The 8,420-nt window shown below is 42.5% G+C and overlaps 4 non-coding genes and 2 pseudogenes across 4 annotated transcripts; all 6 read left to right on the forward strand.

Annotated features, from left to right (window-relative positions):
• Positions 1-309: 309 nt before the first annotated feature.
• LOC135246767 (5S ribosomal RNA) lies at positions 310-428 on the forward strand. Its single transcript, XR_010327914.1, has one exon. It is a non-coding gene; the product is annotated as a 5S ribosomal RNA (ribosomal RNA).
• Positions 429-1,529: 1,101 nt separating this feature from the next.
• Positions 1,530-1,648, forward strand: LOC135246769 (5S ribosomal RNA). The gene has a single exon (XR_010327915.1). It is a non-coding gene; the product is annotated as a 5S ribosomal RNA (ribosomal RNA).
• Positions 1,649-2,750: 1,102 nt separating this feature from the next.
• LOC135246771 (5S ribosomal RNA) lies at positions 2,751-2,868 on the forward strand. The gene has a single exon (XR_010327917.1). It is a non-coding gene; the product is annotated as a 5S ribosomal RNA (ribosomal RNA).
• Positions 2,869-3,972: 1,104 nt separating this feature from the next.
• On the forward strand, positions 3,973-4,091 carry LOC135246770 (5S ribosomal RNA). The gene has a single exon (XR_010327916.1). It is a non-coding gene; the product is annotated as a 5S ribosomal RNA (ribosomal RNA).
• A 1,088-nt stretch (positions 4,092-5,179) lies between these two features.
• On the forward strand, positions 5,180-5,295 carry LOC135246772 (5S ribosomal RNA; annotated as a pseudogene).
• A 3,048-nt stretch (positions 5,296-8,343) lies between these two features.
• Positions 8,344-8,420, forward strand: LOC135246768 (U1 spliceosomal RNA; annotated as a pseudogene; the record flags this gene model as incomplete).

Genomic DNA, 8,420 nt, shown 5'->3' on the forward strand with positions numbered 1-8,420 from the left:
GTATAAATAGCTGATCATTCGGTATGTGCGACGATTCGAATGGCCATACTTGTGATGTCATTATGGATATCTTTAAAGTTATTGTGACAAGTGAAAGCATGTTTTCAGATGTCTTGATTCATCCTTCTTACTCGTCAGTTTCAAATTGCAGTTATCTTGAATTGTCATTCTGACTAGTAACATTGTAATTTCGCCCAATTCAAATGAGTTTGTCGATAACTGAAATGCAATTACGGATAGTGGAGCGAGGCTATTGAATGTTATGCCATGACGGCAACTATTTAAACGTCTTTGGCTGCGGCTTTCTTCGCTTACGGCCACACCACCCTGAAAACGCCCGATCTCGTCTGATCTCGGAAGCTAAGCAGGGTCGGGCCTGGTTAGTACTTGGATGGGAGACCGCCTGGGAATACCAGGTGCAGTAAGCTTTTACTTATGTACTTACATGTTTATTTATTTTATTTATTTTGCGTTGTCACACTTGGGGCGATCTCTCACACGATTTAAGCTGGAATACCGGAACTGTGCAAAGTAAAATAAAACATCAACGTGTCTTAGATATCCAGGCTGCAGGTCAGTCGCATTGCAACGGCATATGGCAAGTCCTTTTAAAATTTAATGGTTGCCCGCATTTTTAAATTGCAAGTGAGTGTAACTCATTTAACCAGGGTGACGCGACTTCGTCAGGGTTTTCAATGCTGCGGCCGGTGCGAGAAACGAGCTGTTGACTTCCATTACATTACATTATTACATTATGTAATGCTTAGACTTCCCTGTCTAAACAACACACGACTGTTTCGCCCCATCTCTTTCCACTCCGTAGCATTTTCTTACTTTTTTCAGAGGGGGCGGCTACTGCCATTTGTAAAGCCATACGTGATCGCACAAGCTTTGCAAAACATTACGTTTGCATACATTTTTCCAATATTTTATCAGGCAAGCCGTTTTAAACCAAAGCGACGTGCAATAAGTGTATGCCGAAGGTCGTTGCAAGAACTACAGAACGTACGTCCGACAAAGTTCAATTCTCATAAAGAATCAGCTACCCCGAGCCATTAACATAGCCAGTTCAATCTGTAAGCAGAAGCCCAATGTACATTGCGAAGCCTGGCATCGCAGTCACGTCAGGCACAGCGGATTTAACTAGGAATAATTCAAATTCAGATATATGAAAATACCATTTTCACTAGCCAAAACGGAATTACAGACGTCATAAATAGCTGATCATTCGGTATGTGCGACGATTCGAATGGCCATACTTGTGATGTCATTATGGATATCTTTAAAGTTATTGTGACAAGTGAAAGCATGTGTTTTCAGATGTCTTGATTCATCCTTCTTACTCGTCAGTTTCAAATTGCAGTTATCTTGAATTGTCATTCTGACTAGTAACATTGTAATTTCGCCCAATTCAAATGAGTTTGTCGATAACTGAAATGCAATTACGGATAGTGGAGCGAGGCTATTGAATGTTAGGAGGGCTTGCCATGACGGCAACTATTTAAACGTCTTTGGCTGCGGCTTTCTTCGCTTACGGCCACACCACCCTGAAAACGCCCGATCTCGTCTGATCTCGGAAGCTAAGCAGGGTCGGGCCTGGTTAGTACTTGGATGGGAGACCGCCTGGGAATACCAGGTGCAGTAAGCTTTTACTTATGTACTTACATGTTTATTTATTTTTTATTTATTTTGCGTTGTCACACTTGGGGGCGATCTCTCACACGATTTAAGCTGGAATACCGGAACTGTGCAAAGTAAAATAAAACATCAACGTGTCTTAGATATCCAGGCTGCAGGTCAGTCGCATTGCAACGGCATATGGCAAGTCCTTTTAAAATTTAATGGGTTGCCCGCATTTTTAAATTGCAAGTGAGTGTAACTCATTTAACCAGGGTGACGCGACTTCGTCAGGGTTTTCAATGCTGCGGCCGGTGCGAGAAACGAGCTGTTGACTTCCATTACATTACATTATTACATTATGTAATGCTTAGACTTCCCTGTCTAAAACAACACGACGACTGTTTCGCCCCATCTCTTTCCACTCCGTAGCATTTTCTTACTTTTTTCAGAGGGGGCGGCTACTGCCATTTGTAAAGCCATACGTGATCGCACAAGCTTTGCAAAACATTACGTTTGCATACATTTTTCCAATATTTTATCAGGCAAGCCGTTTTAACCAAAGCGACGTGCAATAAGTGTATGCCGAAGGTCGTTGCAAGAACTACAGAACGTACGTCCGACAAAGTTCAATTCTCAAAGAATCAGCTACCCCGAGCCATTAACATAGCCAGTTCAATCTGTAAGCAGAAGCCCAATGTACATTGCGAAGCCTGGCATCGCAGTCACGTCAGGCACAGCGGATTTAACTAGGAATAATTCAAATTCAGATATATGAAAATACCATTTTCACTAGCCAAAACGGAATTACAGACGTCATAAATAGCTGATCATTCGGTATGTGCGACGATTCGAATGGCCATACTTGTGATGTCATTATGGATATCTTTAAAGTTATTGTGACAAGTGAAAGCATGTTTTCAGATGTCTTGATTCATCCTTCTTACTCGTCAGTTTCAAATTGCAGTTATCTTGAATTGTCATTCTGACTAGTAACATTGTAATTTCGCCCAATTCAAATGAGTTTGTCGATAACTGAAATGCAATTACGGATAGTGGAGCGAGGCTATTGAATGTTAGGAGGGCTTGCCATGACGGCAACTATTTAAACGTCTTTGGCTGCGGCTTTCTTCGCTTACGGCCACACCACCCTGAAACGCCCGATCTCGTCTGATCTCGGAAGCTAAGCAGGGTCGGGCCTGGTTAGTACTTGGATGGGAGACCGCCTGGGAATACCAGGTGCAGTAAGCTTTTACTTATGTACTTACATGTTTATTTATTTATTTATTTATTTTGCGTTGTCACACTTGGGGGCGATCTCTCACACGATTTAAGCTGGAATACCGGAACTGTGCAAAGTAAAATAAAACATCAACGTGTCTTAGATATCCAGGCTGCAGGTCAGTCGCATTGCAACGGCATATGGCAAGTCCTTTTAAAATTTAATGGGTTGCCCGCATTTTTAAATTGCAAGTGAGTGTAACTCATTTAACCAGGGTGACGCGACTTCGTCAGGGTTTTCAATGCTGCGGCCGGTGCGAGAAACGAGCTGTTGACTTCCATTACATTACATTATTACATTATGTAATGCTTAGACTTCCCTGTCTAAAACAACACGACGACTGTTTCGCCCCATCTCTTTCCACTCCGTAGCATTTTCTTACTTTTTTCAGAGGGGGCGGCTACTGCCATTTGTAAAGCCATACGTGATCGCACAAGCTTTGCAAAACATTACGTTTGCATACATTTTTCCAATATTTTATCAGGCAAGCCGTTTTAAACCAAAGCGACGTGCAATAAGTGTATGCCGAAGGTCGTTGCAAGAACTACAGAACGTACGTCCGACAAAGTTCAATTCTCATAAAGAATCAGCTACCCCGAGCCATTAACATAGCCAGTTCAATCTGTAAGCAGAAGCCCAATGTACATTGCGAAGCCTGGCATCGCAGTCACGTCAGGCACAGCGGATTTAACTAGGAATAATTCAATTCAGATATATGAAAATACCATTTTCACTAGCCAAAACGGAATTACAGACGTCATAAATAGCTGATCATTCGGTATGTGCGACGATTCGAATGGCCATACTTGTGATGTCATTATGGATATCTTTAAAGTTATTGTGACAAGTGAAAGCATGTTTTCAGATGTCTTGATTCATCCTTCTTACTCGTCAGTTTTCAAATTGCAGTTATCTTGAATTGTCATTCTGACTAGTAACATTGTAATTTCGCCCAATTCAAATGAGTTTTGGTCGATAACTGAAATGCAATTACGGATAGTGGAGCGAGGCTATTGAATGTTAGGCTTGCCATGACGGCAACTATTTAAACGTCTTTGGCTGCGGCTTTCTTCGCTTACGGCCACACCACCCTGAAAACGCCCGATCTCGTCTGATCTCGGAAGCTAAGCAGGGTCGGGCCTGGTTAGTACTTGGATGGGAGACCGCCTGGGAATACCAGGTGCAGTAAGCTTTTACTTATGTACTTACATGTTTATTTATTTATTTATTTATTTTGCGTTGTCACACTTGGGGGCGATCTCTCACACGATTTAAGCTGGAATACCGGAACTGTGCAAAGTAAAATAAAACATCAACGTGTCTTAGATATCCAGGCTGCAGGTCAGTCGCATTGCAACGGCATATGGCAAGTCCTTTTAAAATTTAATGGTTGCCCGCATTTTTAAATTGCAAGTGAGTGTAACTCATTTAACCAGGGTGACGCGACTTCGTCAGGGTTTTCAATGCTGCGGCCGGTGCGAGAAACGAGCTGTTGACTTCCATTACATTACATTATTACATTATGTAATGCTTAGACTTCCCTGTCTAAAACAACACGACGACTGTTTCGCCCCATCTCTTTCCACTCCGTAGCATTTTCTTACTTTTTTCAGAGGGGGCGGCTACTGCCATTTGTAAAGCCATACGTGATCGCACAAGCTTTGCAAAACATTACGTTTGCATACATTTTTCCAATATTTTATCAGGCAAGCCGTTTTAACCAAAGCGACGTGCAATGAGTGTATGCCGAAGGTCGTTGCAAGAACTACAGAACGTACGTCCGACAAAGTTCAATTCTCATAAAGAATCAGCCCAGCTTAACATAGCCAGTTCAATCTGTAAGCAGAAGCCCAATGTACATTGCGAAGCCTGGCATCGCAGTCACGTCAGGCACAGCGGATTTAACTAGGAATAATTCAAATTCAGATATATGAAAATACCATTTTCACTAGCCAAAACGGAATTACAGACGTCATAAATAGCTGATCATTCGTATGTGCGACGATTCGAATGGCCATACTTGTGATGTCATTATGGATATCTTTAAAGTTATTGTGACAAGTGAAAGCATGTTTTCAGATGTCTTGATTCATCCTTCTTACTCGTCAGTTTCAAATTGCAGTTATCTTGAATTGTCATTCTGACTAGTAACATTGTAATTTCGCCCAATTCAAATGAGTTTGTCGATAACTGAAATGCAATTACGGATAGTGGAGCGAGGCTATTGAATGTTATGCCATGACCGCAACTATTTAAACGTCTTTGGCTGCGGCTTTCTTCGCTTACGGCCACACCACCCTGAAACGCCCGATCTCGTCTGATCTCGGAAGCTAAGCAGGGTCGGGCCTGGTTATACTTGGATGGGAGACCGCCTGGGAATACCAGTGCAGTAAGCTTTTACTTATGTACTTACATGTTTATTTATTTATTTATTTATTTTGCGTTGTCACACTTGGGGGCGATCTCTCACACGATTTAAGCTGGAATCCGGAACTGTGCAAAGTAAATAAAACATCAACGTGTCTTAGATATCCAGGCTGCAGGTCAGTCGCATTGCAACGGCATATGGCAAGTCCTTTTAAAATTTAATGGTTGCCCGCATTTTTAAATTGCAAGTGAGTGTAACTCATTTAACCAGGGTGACGCGACTTCGTCAGGGTTTTCAATGCTGCGGCCGTGCGAGAAACGAGCTGTTGACTTCCATTACATTACATTATTACATTATGTAATGCTTAGACTTCCCTGTCTAAAACAACACACGACTGTTTCGCCCACTCTTTCCACTCCGTAGCATTTCTCTAACATTTTTCAGAGGGCGGCTACTGCCATTTGTAAAGCCATACGTGATCGCACAAGCATTTGCAAAACATTACGTTTGCATACATTTTTACCAATATTTTATCAGCAACCGTTTTAACCAAAGCGACGTGCAATGAAGTATTGAGCCGAAGGTCGTTTGCAAGGAACTACAAACGTACGTCCGACAAAGTTCAATTCTCATAAAGAATCAGCTACCCCGAGCATTAACATAGCCATTCAATCTGTAAGTCAAAGCCCAATGTACATTGCGAAGCCTGCATCGCAGTCACGTGCACAGCGATTTAATGAATAATAATGAGCATATGAAATAACCATTTTCACTAGCCAAAACTAATTTACAGACGTCATAATGCTGCCTTCTGGCTATGTGCACGATTCGAAGGCCATCTTGTGATGTCATTGAGTACTTTAAAGTGTTATTGTGGAAGTGAAAGCATGTTTTCAGATGTCTTGATTCATCCTTCTTACTTCGTTTTCAATTGCAGTTATTCTTGGATTTCATCTGCGTCGATTCACACGATTTAAGCTGGATACCGGACTGTGCAAAGTAAATAAACTCAACGTGTCTTAGTATCCAGCTGCAGGTCATCGCATTGCAACGCTGGCAGTCCTTAATTTAGGTTGCCCGCATTTTTAAATTCAGTGATGTACTCTTACAGTGACGCACTCGTCAGTTCAATGCTGCGCGGGCGGAAACGGCTGTTGACTTCCATTACATTCTTTTTAATGCTTAGATCCCTTCTAAAACACACACGACTGTTTCGCCCCATCTCTTTCCACTCCGTAGCATTTCTTACTTTTTCAGAGGGCGCTACTGCCATTTGTAAAGCCAACTATCGCCATTGCAAACATTACGTTGCTCATTTTTCCAATATTTTATCAGGCAAGCGTTTTAACCAAAGCGCGGCAATATGTATGCCAGGTCGTTGCAAGAACTACAGAACGTCTCCAAAGTTCAATTCTCTAAAGATCACTACCCCGACCATTACTAGCCATTCATCTTAAGCAAAGCCATGTCTTGCGACCTGGCATCGCAGTCACGTCGCACAGCGGATTAACTAGAAATTCAAATTCGATATATGAAATACCATTTTCATAGCAACGAATTACGACTAAAATACTGATCATTCGTATGCGCGATCAGGCCATACTTGTGATGTCTTATGATATCTTAAGTATTGTGACAAGTGAAGCATGTTCGATGTCTTGTTCATCCTTCTTACTCGTCATTTCAATTGCAGTTTCTGATTGCTTCTGACTAGTAACATGTAATTCGCCCATCAAATGAGTTGTCATATGAATGCATTACGAAGTGAGCGAGGCATTGAATGTTAGGAGGCTTCCATGACGGCACTATTTAACCTTGCTGCGGCTTTCTCGCTTACGCACACACCCTGAAACCCCGTCTCGTCGATCTCGAAGCTAAGCAGGTCGCTGGTATACTGGATGGAGACCGCTGGAATACCGGGCATACTTTTACTTATGTATACATGTTTTATTTATTTATTTATTTGCGTGTCACACTGGCGATCTCCACACGATTTAAGCTGGAATACCGGAACTGTGCAAAGTAAAATAAACATCAACGTGTCTTAGATATCCAGGCTGCAGGTCAAGTCTCATTGCAACGGCTATGGCAAGTCCTTTTAATTTAATGGAGTGCCCGCATTTTAAATTGAGTGAGTGTAACTCATTTAAACCAGGGTGACGCACTTCGTCAGGTTTTTCAGGCTGCGGCCCGGTGCGAAACGTACTGTTGACTTCCATTACTTACATTATTACATTATGTAATGCTTAGACTTCTGTCTAAAACAACACGACGACTGTTTCGCCCCATCTCTTTCCACTCCCGTTAGCATTTTCTTACTTTTTTCAGAGGGGGGCTACTGCCATTTGAAAGCCATAACGTGATATCGCACAAGCTTGCAAAACTTAACGTTTGCATACATTTTTTCCAATATTTTTCAGCAAGCCGTTTTAACCCAAGCGACGGCAATGAAGTGTATCCGAAGGTCGTTGCAAGAATACAGAACGTACGTCCACAAAGTTCAATTCTCATAAAGAATCAGCTACCCCGAGCCATTAACATAGCCGTTCAATCTGTAGCGAAGCCCAATGTACATTGCGAAGCCTGCGGGGTTTCCTCGGTACACTTATCCGGCTAACCCTGCGTCCTGATACGGGGCCCAGGAGTTCGCTTAACTGTGCATTTTTGCGTTCCCCATGCGTTCATTTGCGAATTACGTGTGTGCATACTCGATGAAAAAGAAGGAAGAACTAATGTTAATGGCGTCTCACCAGGGAATGCTGCGTAGGGGAATTCCGTTTACCACTCGCTCTGTCCTGTATGGATGCTTCTGAGAATGTGTAGGCTACTGCGAGGCACAGAGGGAAATATATATATATATATATATAAATTTTTTTTTTTTTTTTTTTAAGTTGCATTTTTATGTAATAGTATAAATATTAAGGAGCGCCAGCATTCTGTCACAGGTAGTGAGATCGGACAGTTCGCTCGCCGTCATTGTGCGCCTTGGAGAGCTGCGCAACTGGAACGGTGTGCTAACCACGTATGTGAAAGTCACGGCGTGGCGCAGGGACAGATTCCGAGAGGTGCACAACTCATACTTACCTGGCGGGGGAGATACCATGATCACGAAGGTGGTTCACCCAGGGCGAGGCTCGGCCATTGCACTTCGGT

This window comes from Anguilla rostrata, unplaced genomic scaffold (assembly GCF_018555375.3).
Source record: "Anguilla rostrata isolate EN2019 unplaced genomic scaffold, ASM1855537v3 scaf0892, whole genome shotgun sequence".
NCBI classification, from domain to species: Eukaryota; Metazoa; Chordata; class Actinopteri; order Anguilliformes; family Anguillidae; genus Anguilla; species Anguilla rostrata.